We start from the raw sequence: 6,000 nt of genomic DNA, 5'->3' as shown, positions 1-6,000 counted from the left end.
GTCTGAAACATGATACATAAACTTAATATCATAAATATAACTGATCTCTTGAATATATGTAATGACATGAGAATGGTTACAAAGCTGAGATAGAAACGAGAGAGACAACTTATGAGTAACCATTACTTGAAGCTGGATCTTGTTATGTGGAGAGAAGATGGAAGGTTTAGGACATGGAAGCTCGGGGGATTATAATACATCTCCTTCTTAGGATATTATGTCCCTCAAAAGATACTAAATTGGCTGAAATACTGAGAAAAGACTGAGATGATGCACGGGCACGTATGAACTGAATCATGACTGAATATCTAGAATCTAAAACTGATGCATGAACTGAACTAAGCTGAATTTGTCATTTGTAGAGGTATGAATATGTTACCTCATGGAATAGCCATGTTTATGAGACTTCAGATAGTATGACTAGGTGGAAAGATGGAAAACCCTAGGATCTTGTCTGTCTAATGGCTAAGATGAATTGCTGCTTTACGGACTAACTCATACTGAAAACTTATACTCAACTAAAGCATTTCTTCAATGCTCTTTCTAAGAATTTCTAATAATATTAGAGAGTAGAGAATATTGGGCATGATCTGAATAATACATAGGTAGAAGGAATCTCATCATGGCTATAATTCTGTAACATAGAACATAGGCCTACAAAACCTAAGCTCGGATAGAATTGATATGCATTAGACAATGCAACTGCTACTTTCAAGCTTAGACATATCCAGGAATACTACCTCAACTATACCTTCTACCTTAATATTGCACTTCACTTGAAACTATTGAAAATATTCACATGGGCACTCATAACTCTACCTACAGAAGTCTGAGTTAGACCAAATTCTCCTACTATGTTTAAGCCTACTCAAATCTACAAAATGCACACATAACACTGTAATACTAGTCTGAGTCATGAATTCAATATACTATGCATTTCATAACTTCCCATCTCCTAAATAATTCTGATTTCCCCTTCAACAAATAAATACAACCTCTTATTAGCCATTCACTAATGCGTAATGCATTTATCCACTTACACACCAACATGACATTTAAGCCTATATTTATAACTATAGCCTCTTGTAAAACAAGCATGCAATAATTTTTCCTTAACATAAAATATTTACACTCTATCACCTAAGTAATTTCTCATCACTACATTATTTCATTAGGAAAGGTCATTGAAAGGTTAAAATATGAGGACCTAAATTATGAATGAACACTATACAGAACTTGACACTTAAAAAAGGCCTGAGGAATAGAATATCAACATCATGGATTCATTAAAATATGAGGACCTAAATTATGCATGAACACTATACAGAACTTGACACTTAAAAAAGGCCCGAGGAATAGAATATCAATATCATGGATTCATCAAGAGACCTAAACTAAGGATATACATGACATAATCTTAATTTTATTGATCATTAGGGGTGTAGCATAAGTCATGGGAACTGAGCATACTATAAAACAAGAATACATGTGTCATGAGCTGCATGACCTAAGTTTGGAGTTCATAAATTCATGGAATATGATTCAGACAGCTGAGTGAACTGGAACTCCTCATACTAGGAACTGGAAGCGTACATAATTCTCTATGATGTTCATGAATATCAGCTATGATCATGGAACTGATAGGTAAGGCATGAGTAGATATCGTGATGACTGAAAAACCTTGCACTGAGATAAGGATGATTTAGGCATCATCCTTTCCTACTGTTTTTCTACACATACGGGCATCACTACTAGAATCTGAGAGCCTAATTTGGTTACTTATTATAATAACCCGTGACTACCCCCTTCTCGTCATATGGTGCTTACGACCCCGAAGGATCATAAGCTAACCCATGAATAATATCTGTTGTGAGCACTGTATAATAATACTATAATTGATGCAGAAAAATAGGTTAAAACACCATAAGATTCAAAACATCTGAAATACTAATAAAATATAACATCTGTAAAACTGAATACTATCTAAAAATCTAGTCTGAATAGCCTCTAACTGAATCTATCTAAAAGTGGAGTTGATGGGACAATCCCCTAACTAACTCTATTTACTGAACTACTATATCTACTGAAATATGAAATAATAGAATATCCTCAAATAATAAGGACTCACTGCTAAATCTACTGCTGCTAGACGAATCTGAATCTACTATGCGTAGTTGGGAACCTAAGCATCCGATCCTATGATATGAAACATCATAGCGCAGGAAAGTATGTATTAGTATATGGGAATATACTGGTATACTAGATGAGGTAAGGCTGAATGCAAGGGTTCATATGCATGAACAGTAACTAACTAAATGATATAGAGTAACTGAATATGAGAGTACATGGATAACCAAAAGTACTATAAACACTGAGTATGTAATACTAAGCATATATGTATACTATAATGAGTTTTTCTGAAGCTAAGTACTAAGTTCTAATAACTGAGTAACTAATATCTAAAGTTATTGATAACTGATTTACTGATACTGATTAACTGTGTCTGACAGTTCTAATTCTGTAAAATTGAACTGAATTTTAAACTGAAGACTGAAACTAAAACTATGAGAGGTATCATCTAACTGACATGCCCCAATCTGAGTGAATCGGGGTCCAACCTATAACCCTAATTAGAAGGGTGTTAGAACCATGCCACGAGTACTAACAACTACTATGGAGTCAGTCCTAACAAATGGGTGACCCTTAAGATCAGTCCTAAACTAGTGGGTGATCCCTGAGTATGTCAGTCCTATCTAATGGGTGACATCTCTTAACCTACGTTGGCTACGTAGTTATGGAACTTACGAATTGATTCTAGGACCCAGTCCTAGCTAACGGGTGGGAACTCATCCCTAGGCTCGCTTGGTGCTGAATCCTACTCCCAACTGAAAGACATTGATCTGATTATATTGGATTAGACTGGACTGATACAGAGTTTACTGAGTTTTCCTAATTTTTGTAACGACTAAGTTCTATTGAGTTCTGTAACTGACTGAGAGTACTATTGATCATGACATAACTGATACTATCCTGTCACTGACACTAGCTCGAGGTAAGCAACTAAATTGTCAGGTATTAAATACCCCACAGGATTCGATAGCATAAAAAGTAAAGCAAAGCATCATCTTGAATAACATAATAATGTTCACTTGGTCATAATTCATTCATAGAGACATTTTATCAAACACTTGTAATGCATCAATTTGTACAGGGATGGGGAATACATGTAGCAGGTTATAATGGCATTATTTCATTCTCATAGAAAATTTATCAAACATATAAGAAACATACTTAGTTCATTAAATCATAAACACTTAGGGTTAACATGGTTACAACAATCAACTTGCAAATTGAAGGGTCTATCATGTAATTCAATGCATACTAGAATCAATTCTTAGAACTTGTAATCTAAATCATGGATTAAAACTCAAACAACATTATGAACATGAATTTAATCTAATTCAAACATGGAAATCATAAATCATAAATCTTGTATTTTGAAAAATTATTCTTGGGCTCCATGAAAGGTAAGGATTCATGGATGAACATCTAACATACCTTGGAAGATTCTTTCTTGGAGGTTCTTGGAAGAAATTCTTAGACTTGTTCTTGATTTCTTGAACTAGGATTTTTGCCTCTTTGAGAGAGAATGCTTTTTAATTTGGGGATGAATTGAATAATGAGTAGCTAAGGATATTTTTAGGGATTGAATCCTGTATGTGGGCATAATAAAATTATGGGAAAGGACTGTTTTAACCCTAGGCATCCTTTTAATTTTTCGTGAAAATTTTCTGAACTTTGCACCTGGCGTGATGCGCCACTTTCGCATTGTGTCACTGGAAAGTGGACAACTGGGAACTGGGCTGATGGTGCAATGCGGTGCCATCACGGTGCCTCACTGGTTGGGAATTTTCCCTTTGGCGCGCCGCGCCATAATCGCGGAGTCTCACTGGAAAGTGATAATTAAGAAAAAGGCGATTGGCGCAACACAGTGGTATCACGTTGTCTCACTGAAAAATGACAAATGCCATTTGGACTGCCTCCGCAATGCGCTAGAGTACCAGGTGGTATATTGTCTTACTAAAATGACTCTAACTCTTCGCCCGGGTGTCGGATTTGGGTGAATTTGGTATCGATGGAAAGCTTATTCAATTTTCCACATAATGAAAAGTCAAAATCTTGAAAATTCCATATGTATAAAAGTGTATTCATCTTTAAGGAAAATTTTTGACATTCTTGGGATGAATTTAAGCTAGGTAAAAGTACGGGGTGTTACACTTGTTCTACCATCTCCCCCTTAGCTTAAATTCATCAGTCTAAGTCTGTGAACCACTTAATCAACAACTCTAAACTGAACTGTCACCACTTTACTCTAGAGTCTAGGGTAGAATAATGCACATAAGCACTATACTTACCCTGAAAGACTATACCTGATAATGCAAAACCCATTGCTAGTAATTTCTTCTGAGATACAACTTTTAGCTCTCTATAGCCCCAACAATTATGATGTAACAACTTAAAATTGACTAACTTAGAATTTTCAACTCTTCTTTCTATTATCTCAACCTTTAAAGATTCAAACTTAGATTCTAACACTTAACATGGATATCCCCAAACCTTCAATGAACCATACTACTTTGATCATAGCTTACAATTATCACTTCTCTAAAATTATATTTTCCCTTCACCACAGGAATTGATGTTACACCAACAACATATACTTTCAAATCAACAAACTTAAGTTCTTTTCTTGCATACATTGTTCTAAGCCTACTAATTCTCCTTTCATACAACTAGCCCCATTAATGAAAAATCTACTAAATTCAGATAACACTATCCCCATTTTTACTGCTGCTAAACTTCTGAGTTCATACTTCTAACTCTAGTTCATATGCCATCATAGGATTCTGAGGAGATATCTAAACTATATATGACTTTGGCTAAATGAATGATTTTCATAAATCATGAATGAAATCTTTCATACTTTGGAACATAAAGGTACTGATGGGATACTTTCAAGCCTGCATACAATCTCATAACTGTCTGAGAAAATCTCTCTGTGAGGATTTAAGCTTGATTATTTCTGTTACCTTGAAAATGAGGTAGGGTTAGCATGAATAGAGCAAGATGAGAATTCATATAACTTTCTTAGAGGACCTTTCCATAGCATGATCTGAGATATAAAAGAAGGGAAACTTTTCCTAAAACGTCTTGTAGCCTCTTATCTATAAGTGTGGCACACTTTACACCCATGCACATGACTCTAATCAACACGACTTTCAAACTCCCTAGGACACTTTAAAACCTGGCTCTGATACCAGGTTTGTAATGCCCAGATAGTATACCCTGGACACTGCATGACGCTTACGATCATAAGTGACCACAAGCTAATCCATGATACTTGTACCTGCTGTGAGCACTAAATAAAACTAATAACAAAAGAGTATTTATGGAATTTAACTAAAAAATGCCATAAGGTTTTAAACCATAGTTGTTATAATATCTGTAAAACAACACTGAGAATACTAATAAAATAACTGATAATGACAATTGAAAACTGACTAACTGTCTATACTAGTTTGAAAGCCTCTAAATTGACTGACTGTGGAGTTAATGGGACAAGCCCCCAACTAACTCTGACTGACTAAATAACTGAACTACTGACATACTAAATGTAAGATAAATCATCCTCAAAGGATGAGGACTCACCACTGTTGACTGCTGCTGATAGGCTAATCTATTAAGTATGGTCAGGAACTTGAACGCCCGAACCTATGATATAAGACATCATAGCACAAGAAATGAGCATGCGATCAGTACTTTGAATGTACTAATATGCTAAATGAGGTTAGACTAATATGCATGGTTTTATGTGCATGAGTAATAACTGTCTGAATGAATAACATAGAGTACTGAGTAGAATATATGAGATATGCAAAGACTGAGAATGCATAAGATCAGTAAAGACTGAGAATGGATGACCAAGCATAAAACATGATC

This window comes from Capsicum annuum, chromosome 5 (assembly GCF_002878395.1).
Source record: "Capsicum annuum cultivar UCD-10X-F1 chromosome 5, UCD10Xv1.1, whole genome shotgun sequence".
Lineage (NCBI taxonomy): Eukaryota > Viridiplantae > Streptophyta > Magnoliopsida > Solanales > Solanaceae > Capsicum > Capsicum annuum.
Note: the sequence above shows the minus strand (reverse complement) of the source record.